General features: G+C 39.6%; 2 long non-coding RNA genes across 2 annotated transcripts in view; both read left to right on the forward strand.

Annotated features, from left to right (window-relative positions):
• The window catches only part of LOC122694083, a 132,160-nt gene that overhangs the window by 50,323 nt on the left and 63,407 nt on the right, over positions 1–18,430 (forward strand). The window lies entirely within an intron of this gene.
• Positions 1–18,430, forward strand: part of LOC122694084 — a 70,885-nt gene that overhangs the window by 13,500 nt on the left and 38,955 nt on the right. The gene's annotated exons all lie outside the window — the stretch shown is intronic.

The raw sequence follows: 18,430 nt of genomic DNA on the forward strand, positions 1-18,430 counted from the left end.
CACAGAGTACCTTGACAGTGCCGAAGGAAGCAGTAAAATTGAGGCTGGTTCTCTGCCTGGTGGTGGTGCTTAGAATTTTGAGCCTGGGTCAGGGTCACTACTGAGCAGACTTGGGTATGTGGTTTTATTATTTTTTTCAGAGAAATGAAGGCAGGGGCACATGAATCTTACATAATTTTAAGAGACTAGGTATTATTTTTTAAAAGACCAATTTATGATGCAAAATCTAACTTCTTTTTTTTTTTTTGCATGTTCTCTAATTTTTATTTTTATTTTTTTATTTTTTTTAATAATAAATTAACAAATGTGGTTTTATTTATTTATTTATTTTTGTCATACATTGATATGAATCAGCCATAGATTTACACGTATTCCCCATCCCGATCCCCCCTCCCACCTCCCTCTCCACCCGATTCCTCTGGGTCTTCCCAGTGCACCAGGCCCGAGCACTTGTCTCATGCATCCCACCTGGGCTGGTGATCTGTTTCACCATAAATAGTATACATGCTGTTCTTTTGAAATATCCCACCCTCACATTCTCCCACAGAGTTCAAAAGTCTGTTCTGTATTTCTGTGTCTCTTTTTCCGTTTTGCATATAGGGTTATCGTTACCATCTTTCTAAATTCCATATATATGTGTTAGTATGCTGTAATGTTCTTTATCTTTCTGGCTTACTTCACTCTGTATAAGGGGCTCCAGTTTCATCCATCTCATTAGGACTGATTCAAATGAATTCTTTTTAACGGCTGAGTAATATTCCATGGTGTATATGTACCACAACTTCCTTATCCATTCATCTGCTGATGGGCATCTAGGTTGCTTCCATGTCCTGGCTATTATAAACAGTGCTGTGATGAACATTGGGGTGCACGTGTCTCTTTCAGATCTGGTTTCCTCAGTGTGTATGCCCAGAAGTGGGATTGCTGGGTCATATGGCAGTTCTATTTCCAGTTTTTTAAGAAATCTCCACACTGTTTTCCATAGCGGCTGTACTAGTTTGCATTCCCACCAACAGTGTAAGAGGGTTCCCTTTTCTCCACACCCTCTCCAGCATTCATTGCTTGTAGACTTTTGGATAGCAGCCATCCTGACTGGCGTGTAATGGTACCTCATTGTGGTTTTGATTTGCATTTCTCTAATAATGAGTGATGTTGAGCATCTTTTCATGTGTTTGTTAGCCATCTGTATGTCTTCTTTGGAGAAATGTCTGTTTAGTTCTTTGGCCCATTTTTTGATTGGGTCATTTATTTTTCTGGAATTGAGCTGCAGGAGTTGCTTGTATATTTTTGAGATTAATCCTTTGTCTGTTTCTTCATTTGCTATTATTTTCTCCCAATCTGAGGGCTGTCTTTTCACCTTACTTATAGTTTCCTTTGTAGTGCAAAAGCTTGTAAGTTTCATTAGGTCCCATTTGTTTAGTTTTGCTTTTATTTCCAATATTCTGGGAGGTGGGTCATAGAGGATCTTGCTGTGATTTATGTCGGAGAGTGTTTTGCCTATGTTCTCCTCTAGGAGTTTTATAGTTTCTGGTCTTACAGAGCAGAAAAAGAAGTAAAAGGAATCCAGATAGGAAAAGAAGAAGTGAAACTCTCACTGTTTGCAGATGACATGATCCTCTACATAGAAAACCCTAAAGACTCTACCAGAAAATTACTAGAGCTAATCAGTGAATATAGTAAAGTTGCAGGATATAAAATTAACACACAGAAATCCCTTGCATTCCTATATACTAACAATGAAAAAACAGAAAGAGAAATTAAAGAAACAATACTATTCACCATTGCAACAAAATGAATAAAATACTTAGGAGTATATCTACCTAAAGAAACAAAAGACCTATACATAGAAAACTATAAAACACTGATGAAAGAAATCAAAGAGGACACAAACAGATGGAGAAACATACCATGTTCATGGATTGGAAGAATCAATATTGTCAAAATGGCTATTCTACCTAAAGCAATCTATAGATTCAATGCAATCCCTATCAAGTTATCAACAGTATTTTTCACAGAACTAGACCAAAGAATTTCACAATTTGTATGGAAATACAAAAAACCTCGAATAGCCAAAGTAATCTTGAGAAAGAAGAATGGAACTGGAGGAATCAACCTGCCTGACTTCAGACTCTACTACAAAGCCACAGTCATCAAGACAGTATGGTACTGGCACAAAGACAGAAATATAGATCAATGGAACAGAATAGAAAGCCCAGAGATAAATCCACGGACCTATGGGCACCTTATCTTTGATAAAGGAGGCAAGGATATACAATGGAAAAAAGACAACCTCTTTAACAAGTGGTGCTGGGATAACTGGTCAACCACTTGTAAAAGAATGAAACTAGAACACTATCTAACACCATACACAAAAATCTAACTTCTTAATGAGTTGGATGTTTGAATCAGCTGACCAATGCTTTCCTGTTTGAGGATCTGACTTCAGTCAGTTCAGTTCAGTCGCTCAGTCGTGTCCGACTCTTTGCGACCCTATGAATCGCGGCACGCCAGGTCTGCCTGTCCATCACCAACTCCCGGAGTTTACTCAAACTCATGTCCATCGAGTCAGTGATGCCATCCAGCCATCTCATCCTCTGTCGTCCCCTTCTCCTGCCCCCAACCCCTCCCAGCATCAGGGTCTTTCCCAGTGAGTCAACTCTTCCCATGAGGTGGACAAAGATCTGACTTAGCAATATGATACATACAGTTGAAGGTTCATTGGATGGTTTTAAAAGTGTTATTTTCTTCCAGCTACACTATTCTCTGGGATCAGTTTTCTCCACTAAAAACAAATACTCGTCAAGTAGACAGTCTAATTTAATTACCCCCCCGAGTGAATTTAAGGCCACTTTCACACACAGTGTCAACAAAACACCACTACATTTCTTTATTTTCTCCCCCCTTTATATTTAAGGCACTCCTCTTCTTATATTGTTTGACCACCAAACTGCTTCATTCCAACATACTATACATGTTATGATTCTCAAAGGTTTCAGATTTACCAGATGGTAAATTCCTTGAGGGCAAAGGTTTTGCTTCAGGAAAGCAGGCGTGCCCTGGAAGAGGCTTGCATTTTGAGGAAGAGAGGTCTGGATTCAAACTGTGGCTACTTTCAACCATAATTTGTGCGTATGTGACCTGGGAGAGTTGTTTAATTACTCTGACCCTCAGTTTCTTAATCTGTAAACATATGAGTAATAATATTAATACATAACTCCAGGGTTTCATGGGGATTGAGTGATGTAGCTACAAAAGAACTTTGGGCTGAATATCTTGTGCCACGAGAAAGCAATTATCGTATATTAATGGATACATATATATTAATCTAGAAAAATGGTACAGATGAACCTACAGGCAGGGCAGGAACAGAGACGCAGATGTAGAGAATGGACTATGGACCCAGGGGGAGAAGGTGAGGGTGGGACGAATTGGGAGGGTAGAATTGACGTATCTACACCTCTGTGTGTAAAATAGCTAGTGGGAGGCTGCTGCGTAGCAGAAGCAGCTCAGCTCGATGCTCCGTGATGACCTAGAGGGGTGGGATGGGAGTTAAGTGGGAGGGGGACTCAAGAGGGAGGGGGTATATGTATATATAGAGCTGATTCACGTTACTCTATAGCGGAAGCTAACACAACAATGTGAAACATTGTAAAGCAGTTATACTTCAATTAAATGAAGAAAGAAACAAATGCAAAACCAAAATATTGACCTCTTTGCTTTGTCTTGTCTTCATCTTCTTTGTAAGGCATCACATATAACAAGCCCTCAGGACACAGTGGGTAATTGATTGCATTTTAGAGGGGCCCTTTCCTTGATGATGTAGCATGTTATCCCTTAGTTGGTGGCAGATTATCCCGACATCATATTGTAGAATGGGTTGCCTTGGGGGAAGTCAGCCTGTCAATATTTTGTATGAAGTAGCTACCATGGGGAAGAAAAAAAGCTCATTTATTTTTCTGAGAAGAGCTGTAATTGTTATATTGTCATTGTTGGCAAGCTTTGTGAGCTTAAAAGTTATAGTGGTCCTTGCTAGGGCTCCCTCTGCCCACTCAGCAGTTGAGTGGCTCAGCAGTGGATCACTAATGCCAACCATCTCATGTGGATTTTGGTTACTTTACATCAGAGGATGGCCCTTTGTCAAGTAGTTTTCATACGAGGGTTATTTTATGGGCTTGTAGTACTTTATGCGTTGAGCTCACCACTCAGTGCCAGCATACATTTATTATTTGTTTGTTTTTTATATTTTTGAGTTTTAAGAAATTTTTTTTAAAATATATGTTCTGTATACTATCTCTTTATCAGATGTATGATTTGCAAGCATTCTCTCCAGTTGCTAGCATACTTTTAAATGGTTAGAGCCAATGAACTCTTTTTGAAATAAATCTGGCTTGCGCACTATATGGCAACTTCTCTTTGAGTAATAGGTGGTTGAAAATTTGATTAAGTTTACTTTTACTTACCTTTGGATTCTTTGCTCAAACTTTAAAAAGCTAAGAAGTTAAAAAAATTTTTTAAAGCCTCTGTGAAGATAAAAAATGCAAGATAATATGTGCTTGCAATTGTTTTACCAAGGTTTCAGAAGAAATAAAAACAAAACAGAACAACCAAGAAGTTTCTTTGTCAAAGATCTGGAAAATACAACTTTTGGATAGATTTTTGGGAGACCTGTTTTGCATTAAAATACCAAATAAAACAAAATGATGGATTGTTTTGGCACCATTTAGGTTGGACTTATGTGATGAGAACTGTACATAAAAGACAGCCAGTTATTGTCATAGTTGACAGATTTTTGGGTACCGTCTACTTGTTCAGTATAGTAAACTCCCAGGGGTGAGGAGCTTTTCCAAAATTCTTATGCCAGGGACTATGCAAACTTCGGCTGTAACAGCCTGACATTATCTTCCCAGTTCTACAGCTATCTATGAGTTGTAGTCTTGCCTGGCACACCAGACTAGTTCCTGTGACTTTCTGTATTGATATTATCATTATTGACGTGGTTTCATTTTATTTTTTCCAAGTTGTAACTTGCCTTAAGTAGTGGTCAGATTTTAACAGGAGATGGGTGCTGAGGTTTTCACGTGAAGCAAATAGCACAGGCAAGAGAATGAGGCAGAGCATGTCCTACGAATAGTTAGGTGATCTGTTTAATTGGAGTATAGGTGATCTCTAGGGGGTTTCTGAGAAAGAATACTGGAAAGGTATTTTGGGGGACATATTTGGAAGGCTTTGAGTGCCAGAATAAGGAATTGGTGCTTCATTTACATAATTTTTGGCAATGTGGATCAATTTTACTCTGATGAAACACATGTTGGAAAACTCCTAAGGAGGCCAGTGATCTAGAGGAGAGGTGATGAGGTTTGAGCTGGGTGGACATGACGACAGTAAACACAGGGAGACAGATTGCCTTAATTCTGCCACATTACACTTAATGCACATGTAACATGGGGGTGCATACGTCACTAAATGAAACTAACTTTGTGCCTGTTAATAGATATGATGGAAGCCTGACATTAAGTCTAAGGTTAAATTAGGAATAAATATGTTCAATAAATATCCATGTGTGTTAGGTTGCTGGGAGGAGAGGTTGCCATCACAAATTTACATACCTGGGTGGAGATTAAACTGAAAGGTGATTATTGAAGTCAGTCAAAACCTAATGACACTGCATTTCAGCACTTCACAGTTTTAAACGTTATTTCCCTCTTTAGTTTCATTGCATCTTTAAGATAGTTTGGTAGGGCCTTCATTTCTTCCTAGGCTCTTCATTTTAAAGGAACTTAGCTATAAAGAGGGTAAATGCTTTGCTCAGAAAATACAGGAGGCAGAAACCAGACTGTGAATCCATGTTCCCAGGAATGTCCATTTCCCACCATTTTTTTCTTCTGCCTCAGCAGCATTGATGACCCATCAATTTGCAACTTAATGAATTTGTTTGTGAATGTGGGCCATTTATTATTTTTATCAAAATAGTGTCAAAAAGCCCCCAGACTTCTTTGTTGTCTACTTCAGCTTCTAAGGGCAGTGTGAGAATTTCATCATGAATCATGTGTTCATGGCCCTTGGCACTGAGTGAAGGAGAGAATGTAGGCATGTTTGGATTAAACATTTTTGAATGAACCCCCATAGCACTTCCAGCGACAGGTCAAAACCTTTAAGCACTGAATAAATGTTGTTGACGAGCAACGTTCCTGGGAATAAGAAAGATGCTTAGGAATGTGCCTTAAATGGAACGTTAAATGATCCCCTAGTGGCTCCAGATTCACTGTGTTTTTCTAAGTGCCTCATTTATAGCCAGGCCCCGGGGGAGACCTTAGCTTCTTGAGTTTTATTGTTGGTAATATTTGATATATTATTTGAAGTAAATTGAAAGCATTCCTTGAAATGCTTCTTTCTAGTCTCTTCCATCTCTTTACACAAAATATAATTCTCAGTTGACTTTTCAGATTGATTTTCGACTTTCAACTGAACTTATAGAAACAAGGCATGAGGTTTATCAATGTGCTGCCTATAGGAAACATCTGATAAGTACTTGATTTTGATGATGAGATTCTGGACATCTATTCTGAGCCTAGGCCAGTGTCTGATGCCATCATGGAGGGTTTGGGGAAGGAGTGAGTGCTTTTAACATGGGAGTTATGTTAGGATTTGTGACCAGAGGGAGGACTGTGACATTTTAAAAACATGTCTGCAAATTCACTGAGAGGAGGGGGCTTGTCCCCTGTCTTTGTATCTGGATGGACTTAACTGCTTTGAGAAAGAAGTGATGCTGTGAGACTTCTGTGATTTAAGAGGAGGCAGCTTTGGCTTTGTTCATGACAACACTTGCTCTGGAACCCTGGATGGCCAAGCAACAGGTGACCACTCTGCCACTATCATCCTGGAGTTGCTTCTCATAAGTGTTCTGGTCGAGAGTTACTGCTGAGTTCAGCCTTTCAGCCATCGCTGTTAAGATGCAAGTCATAGAAGTGAATCTGTTGTGAACCTTCAGACAAGCCCAGCTGCTAGTCGGGCACCAAATAATTACCTACAATGATATACATGTAACAGAAGAATCACCCAGCTGAGCCCTGCCCAAATTATAGACCCACAAAATGGTGAGAAAGAATAAAATGGTTGTTTGATTTTATTTCACAGGCTTTATTTCATTCAGGAAATACATACTGAATAATTTCTACATGCCCAACTCTGTGTTGGGTACAGATGTAGGATACAAAGATACAGACAGTCTTTGTCTTCCAGGAAACAAGCTTGCTTGTGAGGCAATTGGTGATGAGATAAACAGTAAATAACAAGCTAAATACCATTAGAAAAAAAATTTGTGATATGATGATAAGTGCTAAATTCCGAGGTAGTTTGTTATGCAGAAGTGAATAAATGGAGCAGAATTTGGTATCAGAAGTGAGAAGAATCTAGAGAATGTCTACCTGCCTAAAGAAGTCTAGGGATTAAGTGGCTAAATAGTTTTATCTGTGCTGCCCAGGCAAATTGGGAAATTTACATGCTGGCCTGAAATCACCTGAAAGAATATGTATGTATGTGTGTGTGTAGTTATATAGTATTTAAGACCAATCCCAGAGTGAATCATTATATAAATGAATCATCTTCCTCATTCCTTGCCCTATAGAAGATGATTTTCTAAATTCTTGCTACTCATAGTATGGTCTGAGCCTTGGTATTACTTGGAAGTTTGTTAGAAATGCAGACTCTAAGGCTCTGCCCTAGATTCTCAATCAGAATCTGCATTTAGCAAGATCCCAGGCAATTCCTGTGAACATTAAAGTTGGAGGAAGATGAATCTAAGCTGTACTGCTTACTATCGCTACCGCATCTGTTAATATCACTGCCACTAAAACCCAAAGGAGGACAGCCACTTTTTGCACCATGGACAAGCAATTTATGTACACTGTGGCACATAATTTTATTCTCAGAATAACAATGCAACATAGATATTAACCTCCCTATTACATACAAGCGGAAGCCAAGGATTAGAGACTTCAAGGGACCTTACTTAAAGCTACACAGCTAGTGAGTGAAAGTGACAGGAGTGGAACCCAGGCCTCTCTGTTTCCAAAGCATGGACACAGTCAAGCCCAAGGGTTCAGACATGGCTTACTTGGAAGGTGATCCCAGGAGCCGCTTGCCCAGAAGTGGGAAAGTGAGACAAGAGGGAAGAAGTGAGAGGGGTTCATTACTGAGCCAGTTACGACTCTGGATGACTGGATCTTAATCCCTGAGGAGCTCTAGGAAATGTTTAGAACATATAATATCTTAGGGTTATTCCACCTGAGCAATGAGGGAGTTGGGGTGTCTATAGTTATCCATAGAGGCCTCCTTCTGGAGATGCAATTCCCTGGTGTTTCTGAGGAGCCAAACTAAGTGGGCTTAGGTGATGACTGAAAGCTCTTAGGGGAAGAAATGCAGGTGCTGGTGATCAGCAGGCAGCCAGGATGAGGGTGGAAGCAGGTGGCTGGGGTTCCAATAGTAACTGCTGCCCTATGCTTGCCTGTATCTTGGAAAGATTCCTCAGAAATACATTTTCCTCTTAATTTTTATTTTTTGGACCAACTATTGTTACAGAATTAAAGGAAATACACCCCAAGTTCTTACTCTTAGGGTACTGGTATGTTTTTCAGGCCTTAAAAGAAAATATCACATCGTCATTTTACCTTAACAATAAGAAGTTTTCATCTCACTGTGTTGTCTGGCAGTGTTCATCTATATCCACATACATTGTGAAATTCTGGTTTTTAATCGTAGTGTATCCTTACCACTTTCTACGTGGCTCCTTAGTCTTTAAAAGGGTAATTGCATATGAGTACAAAACATGCCATTGTGTGGCTACCTCAGTACATAGAACAAGTCCTCTATTGCTGCGTATTTAGGCCAAGAAATATATCTTAAGTAGCACAAATATAGGACTAGATACTTTTTCCAGCGTGTGAATACAGCTCCATTTAATTCGTGGTGACTGAGGTGCTTCCGCGGGCTGTATTTCATTCAGGAAATATGTATTGAGTAACTTCTACATGCCCAGCTCTGTGTTAGGTGTAGCGGTAAAATCCAAAGACACAGACAGTCTTTGTCCTCCAGGAGACAAGCTTACTTGTGAGGCAATCAGTGAGAAGTTAAATAGCAAACAGGAAGTTAAATACCATTAGAAGAAATGCAATGTGCTAATACGGGCTAAACCTGGGCCATGTTTTAATGAGCTTAGGAGGGTGGGTTATACCAAGGGTCACTGAGTTTGATCTTATTATCTTTTAAGTCTGTTAGGCATGGGCAGAAAATCCATATTGGTTCTAATGAGACTTGTGAATGAAAAGGATCTTGGACCCTTGAATGCTTATTCAGCACACATGTTTATTGGGAATGAGTGAGGAAGGTGTGAAAGTATATGATGTGGTCTTACAGGTTGCTAAGGGCCCCAGAACTCCCTGTAGATTTGTTTTAACACATTGCTGTGGTTTGAGCCAAGGGCCATTGGAGTCCAGAGCTGTGCCCTTGACTCCTATGCTATGCTGCCTGCTAAAACAACGAGGGTAGACTGCTAATGAGTGCTTTATACAGGGACATGAGAATTGGTAAAGAGGTTCTTAGAATATAATGCCCATTATGACTCTAAGTATCAAAAAGTGATTTTAACTGATTTAAGTAGGAAAGCAATTTCTTAAAAAGATACTGAGTGGCTCACAGATTTTCCAAAAGGACCCTAGGCTTGGAGGGCATATATCCAGGAACAACGCCCCAAATCATAGTGTGAAACGGACCCAATGAAGACACTCCTTTACTGCTGGCCACACCACTGGCCCCACTGAGGTGGGTCCTGTTATTTGAGCCCCTACTCTGGCTGCCTCTGGCTGGGGCAGCCATGCACGGCCCATATGCATGCTGCATGCTACCTGCTTCTTCCTGACATAGCACTCGATGGCGATTCCAAGTCAGGACAGGCGATTCAACCGGCAGAGCCTATGTTATGATGTGGGCTTCCCAGGTAGCACAGTGGTAAAGAATCCACCTGAAATTGCAGGAGATGCAGGTTAGATCCCTGGGTTGGAAAGATCCCCTGGAGAAGGAAATTGCAACCCACTCTAGTATTCTTGCCTGAAGAATCCAATGGACAGAGGAGCCTGGTGGGCTACAGTCCATGGGATTACAAAGAGTCGAACATGAGTTCACGACTAAACAACAAACAATGACATGATGTTCTTTCTGGGGAGACTCAGAAAGCAAATACATTGCACTTTTACCTTCTATGATGAGCAAGGGACATCAGATGTTGGGAGACCCAAGAATGACAAATTCCACAGTTGCCCTTTTGTTTCCTTCATATGGTTCTCTTGTCTCTCTTTGGTTAAGCAGAATCTATCCATGCTTTAAGGTTCAGCTTTTATCCCACTTCCTCTATGAAATTTTCTCTGACTCCTCTAGTTTTGATTTTATTCATCTTCTGAACCTCTGCATTAGTTACAGCCAGAATGAGCTGTGAAAACCTAATATGAAAAGTTAACTTCATATCACTAGACCTGAACCTCATTGTCCCAGTGAATTGTTGTAAGTAGGACAGTATTTGATGGCCCCTTTGAATCATTAGTAGAGAAATAGCTAATCTGTGTAGATAGATTCCTCTCCTTCTACCCAACTTACTCCCCTTGTTCTGTTTTTGGTCTTTAATAATCAACACTGTTTGATGTTTTTGTGAATATTTTGTGTTATTTTCTTGTCTCCTTAACTAGGAGGCATTCCCACTGAGGGTAGCAACTGTATCTAGTAATTCCTCTGTGATGTCCAAAAGATAGTGCAAGCAGTATGCACTCATTGATTGGTTGGCAAGAAATATGCTTGAAAAATGCAACATTTTATAGCATATGTGGATCTTTTGATCCAGTAGGTATTCACTCTATGTCAGAATACCTCATTTCTAGAAATAGTAGTAAAATTTCTTCCCCTTCCTGTAAAACTTTCCCTTCAACTAGGGATTGACAGTGGAATATTTTATTACAGGGTTGAAGATCCTTTTAGAACAACAAGTCCATGGCCCTTATGTAAAGACTTCCCTGTATGTGTCTGCACAGAAAAGTTGAGTGCATAGTCCTTTACTATTGCTTTTCAACAGTCTGGTTTCAACGGAATGAGGAGTGAGCTTTCAGTACTGAGTGGCTTACCCTTCAGGCTTGTCTTGGTAGAGATATAGATATTCTAGGAACTGATTTCTATGAGAGAAGTTATTTGAAAAACTAATACCCAATTGCTCAGCAAAACTATGCATAATGTATATTTTCTATTATATTCTTTAGTCCTTTAATGGCAAATAATTTTTTAAAGTGATTTGGGGGGTGTGGTTATCCCTTAGATCTTATCTCCCTGTATGCTCTACTTAAGTAATTTCCAAGTAGAAATTTAGATTCGCCACTACCAGCTTTTCTATTACATTATTCTAAGCATCTTGTTGACCTGTCTAGAGAGGGAAAGGTACAACCTGTATCATTTGTAGATTTAAATCTCATAAGTTCTTATCAAGAGAACTTTTTTTTTCTATATGAGATTTCAATGTATTTAGAAATATTAAAGAGTTATGGGGAAAATATTTGCAACTCACATATCTGATGAAAGGCTAATATCCAGACTATAAAAAGGACTCTCAAAACTCAATAATAAGAAAACAAACAACCCTCCAAAAATGAACAGTATTTTAATAGACATTTCACCAAAGATGTATGGATAGCACATAAACACATTAAAAGATATCAGTGTTATTTGTTTCTTCTTGTTTAGTTGCTAAGTCCTGTCTAACTCTTTGTGACCCCATGGACTATAGTCTGCCAGGCTCCTCTGTCCATGGGATTTCCCAGGCAAGAATACTGGAATGGGTTGCCGTTTCCTTCTTCAGGCGATCTTCCTGACCCAGGGACCCAGGGATCAAAACCAGGTCTCCTGCATTGCTAGTGGATTCTTTACCGTCTGAACCACCAGGGGAGCCCATTAGTCTCTAGGGGAATGCAGGTTAAGACCACAACAAGATACTTCTGCATACCTATATGGTGAAAATCAAAAGAAACGGTATCAAGTGTTGGTGGGAATGTGGAGAAACTGGAATTCCTATATAGCTGGTGGGAGTGTGAAATGAAATTGCCACTTTGACAAATAGCCAGGCAGTTTCTTATAAAGTAAAATAGACACTTCCTATACAACCCAACAACCCTATTTCTAATTATTTATCCAAATGAAATAAAAGTATGTTCATGCAACAACCTTAATGTGAATGCTTATAGCTGCTATATTTATAGTTGCCTCAAGCAAGAAACAACCCAATGTCCCTCAGCTGATGGATAGGTAAAAAATCTGTAGAATTTCCGTCAGTGGAATCCTCTTCAGCAATAAAAGGAATGAACTGCCACCATAATAACATGGCAGAGTCTCAAATGCACTATGCTAAGTGAGAGAAGCCATACTCAGAAGGCTGTGTTCAGTATGGTTGCATTTGTTGATGTGCAGGACCTCTGTAAAGACAGAAAACAGTGATTTCCAGGAGCTGGGAGTGAGGGGAGGGGTTGACTGTATGAGGAACAGGAGAGTTTTGGGGGCAGTGGAGCTACTCTGTACTTTGGTTGTGGTGGGTACATGACTGCATTTGTCAAAACTCACAGAACCATCCACCAAAAAGCGTGACGTTTGCATATGTTGTTGTTCAGGCGCTAAGTTGTATCTGACTCTTTGTGACCCCATTAAGCCTGCAGCACTTCCTTGTCCTTTACTATCTCCCAGAGTCTGCTCAAACTCATGTCCTTCGAGTTGGTGATGCCATCCAACCATCTCATCCTCTGCTGCCCCCTTCTCCTCTTGCCCTCAATCTTTGCCAGCATCAGGGTCTTTTCCCGAGAGCTGGCTCTTCTCATCAGGTAGCTGAAGTATTGGAGCTTCAGCATCAGTCCTTCCAATGAATATTCAGGGTTGATTTCCTTTAGGATTTACATATGTAAATTATACCTGAATTCAGAACTGAAAAATTATTTAGGTTCATCCCAGGACTGAGATGAAGAGATTGGCAAGATCAGTCTGGCCAAAGGAGATTGGATGGGCACAGCTAAATAGAAGACAAGTAGACGATGATTTTTAAAACAGAAGTGTAACAGAGTGCCAAGGTAGTACGCAGAAGATTGCCATAAACTCTAATAGTGTCTGTGTGTGCGCTCATCTTTGAGGATGAGAGTTTGTAAGCGGGGAAGGTCTCCCAGAGGAAGCCATATGTGATAGATGGGGAAAAGTTTTCCCACTGAGACGGGCTGAATGAGGAAGAGGGAGCGAGGTCAGGTACATCCGAATCACAGTGACTAATGTAAACAGGGTATATGAGGAGTGATCCAAAAAATAAAGGGAAAGGCAAGTGTGAGTTTTTAATACAGAAACCAGTTATATTTTGTTTATGCAAAGGAGAAGAAAAACAAACATTATTGGAAACATGCAAGCTGTGTTGTCTCTGGGCTGCAGCTGCTAACCATACAGGCTTTCCCGGCAGAGAGCAGGTTATGCATCCTGTAACTATGAGGACACACCCTACGTTAGCCCCCAGGCAGAGAGATAATAATAGTATGCACGCTGGCAGCCTACTCTCTGGAAGGGTTTACGAGGAGGAAGTCCGCAATTACATATTTCTGGGCAAACATTAACCAAGATTGAAACCCAGATTTGAAGAAAAATAACAGGCTGGAAATCTTCAGACATCTTCTGTAGCTGTTCTGTGGATTGAAAACAGTAGTCAGACACTGCTGACACTTAAAGATAAGGTAAAATATGGAGAAGACAGTACGTAGGACCTGATAAGAAGCCCTTATCACACCTGCCCACAGCGTGTGTTCTAGAACACACAGAGCATTGTCCACATCTGAATGGTGAGAAGCTGTTCCCATTCATTACGGCAAAGCCAAAGCCACAACATAGGACCTATTGTTCACCTCATAGCAGTGACCGAATCTATTTATCCGTGTGGTTTAAGAGCCCACCGCTGTGCATTGAAAAACCTCTTCTTGGCAACCTATCGCGAAGAGCATCTCAATCACTGTTCCTACCATCTGAACAATTTTGGTTCTGCGCTGTGGTTTTGTAATTTCCATTTTAAAAACTTCTTAGCCTGAGCCATGATGTGCCCAGTCTAGGCTGGGCATACTTTAAATGAAACTGTTAAGCTAAAATTAGCTTGACATCAAGATGGTGCGTGTTCATTTTCCTTGTATTTATAGCTGACCACAGTCATTATACAGAAGGCATCTAGTCTTTACTATGCACTCTAGGGAACAGGAGGGGCTGTGGCCATAACCAAAAAAGGAACTAGAAGTTTTTCCAAAGACAGATGGCCATAACTACTGCCTGAACAGTGCCGGCGTTTTTAGTGAGGCCAGCCGTGTGGGGTGTGGGCAGGGGGACGGACTTCTCCTGACACAGATGTACTCTTTAGTTCTTCTGCAATTAATCAAGAGTGATGGGACCTTTTCTAAAAGTTTCGCTTGGGGGCCCAGAATTTACCTTATATCACCACAGAGGAAGCATACGTAGCAAAACGTCTTCCTCTCTGAGTTCTTCACCAAGAAACTTACTAGTATCTACTGACCCATCCAAGAGGTGAAGCTAAAGTAACCCAATGTGATGCAGAGAAAAGAGTTTTTGACCAGAGACAGAAGATATGAATTTTAGTTCAGTTTCTGGCTCTAGCTACTTATGTGGTTTGGGCTTTAATATGACAGATTCAGAGGGTTGGATGAAGATTCTTTTAGTTCAAAATTCTGATATTCCCAACTCTTTTGAGAAAAGGAAGAGAATTTTCACCATTCACCATTCATTGACCGTTAAATGGTACAACTGCAGAGGAAAAGAAGAAAACCTTCTATTAAGCCCATATCCTTGACCTTGTCTCACTTGACTTTGATATTCTAAGCAATATGTTTTTGTTTGTTTTATGTTGTTCTGATTATTTCACTATCAGTTATCATTCATTGACTGGGACAGTTTAGTTAAGGTGAGTGAATATGTGTACTGTGTTCCAACAAAATTTTATTTAGAAAAACAGATGGTGGGCTCAGTTTGGAGCTATCATTTTCTGAATGCTGGTCTAAATTATTGGGATCATCTGCACCATTATCAACATCAATAACCAAGATTTTTGTGCCTTTATTATGCAATTTATTGTTGAGTTAGGGTCAGCGTAGAAGTTGAGAAGGAACCTGAGCACCTGTGGACCACAGCTTAGTATCAATTCGCGCATCAGAAAAAAAACAGTTTTTAAAAGAGAAAACTAATAATATGTAGTAATGAAGATCAAAACAGATTCTCTTTCGATTCTGCAGGCGTACCTTCAGTTATACCTAACATTTTTAAGTATCTGTAGGGATTGATACTTTTAAAATTACTATGCATCTCTTCCTTTCGTTTATTACTCTATGCCTATCCAAAATTGTGGCATTAAAATCAAACTCCTAAGTACTTCCGAATATTCAAGCTCTTTTGGAGTTACGCAGTTGGTCCTATAGAATGTTTAGAAATTGAAGATGTCAAGTGACAAACATGCCAAGCTAAGCCACAACTCTTATGGTTGATGTGTTGAAATGAGCAAATGTTTGTAAAAAATGAAGATATGTATATTAACTTTTTTCCTCTAGTATTATGGGATTGACCCAACCCAAGATAAGGTAAGATTAATTTTATCAGATCCATTTTCCATGTTTCTGCCTTCAAGTCTGAGCATCAAGTTTTCCTGGTGATCATAGATGAAATAAACCTCTCATTGTTTTAGACAATTCAGGAGATGGGTGGACCCGTCATCCTAGTATAACTGCTTATTTTTATCTTTGCTTTTGACTCCAGTTGTCCTTCATAATAGAAGTCTTAAAAAAACATGTGGTTCATGGATTTGATTATTTTCAGCATTTTGGCTGCTAGTGAAGCTCTAATTTTAGGAGTGATAGACTAACACATAGGGTAAGATTCTAGGGATCATGAAAGAACCTATTGTACAATATTATCTCTTTTTTTAGTGTTTGAAAACTCACTTTCTTTGACTTTGGACTTATTAAAATACATGTATTGTATGTGCTACAGGGATATTACTGGCTATTAATGTCTCATCACAAATGTGTTTGTATTATGGTGTATGGAGTGAGTCCTAAGGGAATGAAGCCCCAGAGAGGTGCTTTTCAAAAGAAGGAGAGTGGTGCTTTATTCCCTCTTTTACAATATAATCTTATATCTTAATTTAATTAATCTATAACCTTATATCTTAATGTACTATATAATCACTCCAATTCAGTAACACTGCAAATACAGTCCTCTTTTGGAATCTGCAGTAAATTCAATGTATAATCTCTAGAATATGCTGAGCAATTGCAAAAAAAAAACAAAAAACCTGCCTCATTTTCTGTGTAATCTTGATGCCAAAGAAACTTCAGTAATGAGAATCACTGACTTACTTGCATTCATTGGATAAAAGTTCTTTCTTATGGCTGATCAGAATGTACTAAACAGTAGAAATGTTTGGAAAGGGTATATGAATTTTCTTAGACTTTTTGATGTATCTCATTTAAAGATTAAACAGTTTTACAGTAAGAGATCCTGTCAGTAGTTTTGAGGTCTGATTCACCTGTTTGTCTCTTAGCTCTTAAGCTTTTCTGTACTGAGGAAATTGATATGACAACTAAGAGGAAGAAATTGAAATTGTTATACTGGCAAACCTTGGGACATGTATAAACTGGTGTTCTCAAGGGAGGATTCCCATATGAAGAGTCTTAACCAGACCACATTAACTTTCCCCGAAAGTCAAGAGAATGGCCCCTGGGGAACCCCGAATATAGTCAACCAAGCAAAACGTTGATTCTTTGAAGAGAAAGCCCCAAAATTTGCCTATGTCAAATTCTGTGGGAAAGGGTCTACTAGATTTTGGGTGAAAGATTTTAGGAGGTATCATCAAGTTTGTAGGTTTGTAGGAAGCTTTTTTTTTTTTTTTAATTTCAGAAAATTCTTTAGAACAAAGTGATACAGATAAAGATTCTCGAGGAAGGAGACTCAGAGATGCTTTTCTATTGTCAAGGAGGGTTCTCCTAGAGCAAGGTAGAGAACTACCAATATTCTGTGAACATTATATGGAAGTTGTAGTGCAGATCGAGCAAAGTGGTTTCATGGAAACTGTGCCAAGGATTCTGGGAATGTTTGGCCTCATCAGTAAAGAGCAGTTTGGTGAATTAGTGAGTGATGTCTGCTGTGGGTGTGCGAGGAGGAAATAATTGTACACACAGTAAATTTGCTTGAGGTACAGTCTTGTGGCAAGCATTTTGATCTTGTAGATGGGGAAAAAATTCTTTCCTTTACCCTTTTAAATTTAGGGAATGGGGCATGTGAATTAAACTGACAGAAGACCAGTTAACAGGAGGAAAGTTCTATTTTGCATGCACATGGGAGCTTCACAGAAAAGAAGTGAAAACCCGAAGAAGTGGTTAGGCTTGAGAGCTCATATATCATTTAAGAAAGGGGAATAAGTTGTGGAGAAGTAGTAAGACGACATTTACTTCTGCTTTATTGACTATGCCAGAGCCTTTGACTGTGTGTATCACAACAAACTATGGAAAATTCTGAAAGAGATGGGAATACCAGACCACCTGACCTGCCTCCTGAGAAATCTGTATGCAGGTCAAGAACCAACAGTTAGAACTGTACATGGGACAACAGTCTGGTTCCAAATTGGGAAAGGAGTACGTCAAAGCTGTGTATTGTCAGTCTGCTTATTTAACTTATATGCAGAGTACATCATGAGAAATTCTGGACCGGATGAAGCATAAGCTGGAATCAAGATTGCTGAGAGGAGTATCAATAACCTCAGATATGCAGATGACACCACCCTTATGGCAGAAAGCGAAGAACTAAAGAGCCTCTTGATGAAAATGAAAGAGGAGAGTGAAAAAGTTGGCTTAAAACTTAACATTCAGAAAACTAAGATCATGGCATCTGGCCCCACCACTTCATGGCAAATAGATGGGGAAACTGAAAACAGGGACAGACTTTATTTTGTTGGGCTCCAAGATCACTGCAGATGGTGACCGCAGCCATGAAATTCAAAGACGCTTGTTCCTTGGAAGAGAAGTTATGACCGACCTAGACAGGATATTAAAAAGTAGAGACATTACTTTGCCAATAAAGGTGTATCTAGTCAAAACTTTGGTTTTTCCAGTGGTCATGTATGGATGTAAGAGTTGGACTATAAAGAAAGCTGAGCACCAAAGAATTGATGCTTTTGAACTGTGGTGTTGGAGAAGACTCTTGAGAGTCCCTTGGACAGCAAGGAGATCCAACCAGTCCATCCTAAAGGAAACCAGTCCTGAATATTCACTGGAAGGACTGATGTTGAAGCTGAAGCTCCAATACTTTGGCCACCTGATGTGCAGAGCTGACTCAT

Source organism: Cervus elaphus, chromosome 5 (assembly GCF_910594005.1).
Source record: "Cervus elaphus chromosome 5, mCerEla1.1, whole genome shotgun sequence".
NCBI classification, from domain to species: domain Eukaryota; kingdom Metazoa; phylum Chordata; class Mammalia; order Artiodactyla; family Cervidae; genus Cervus; species Cervus elaphus.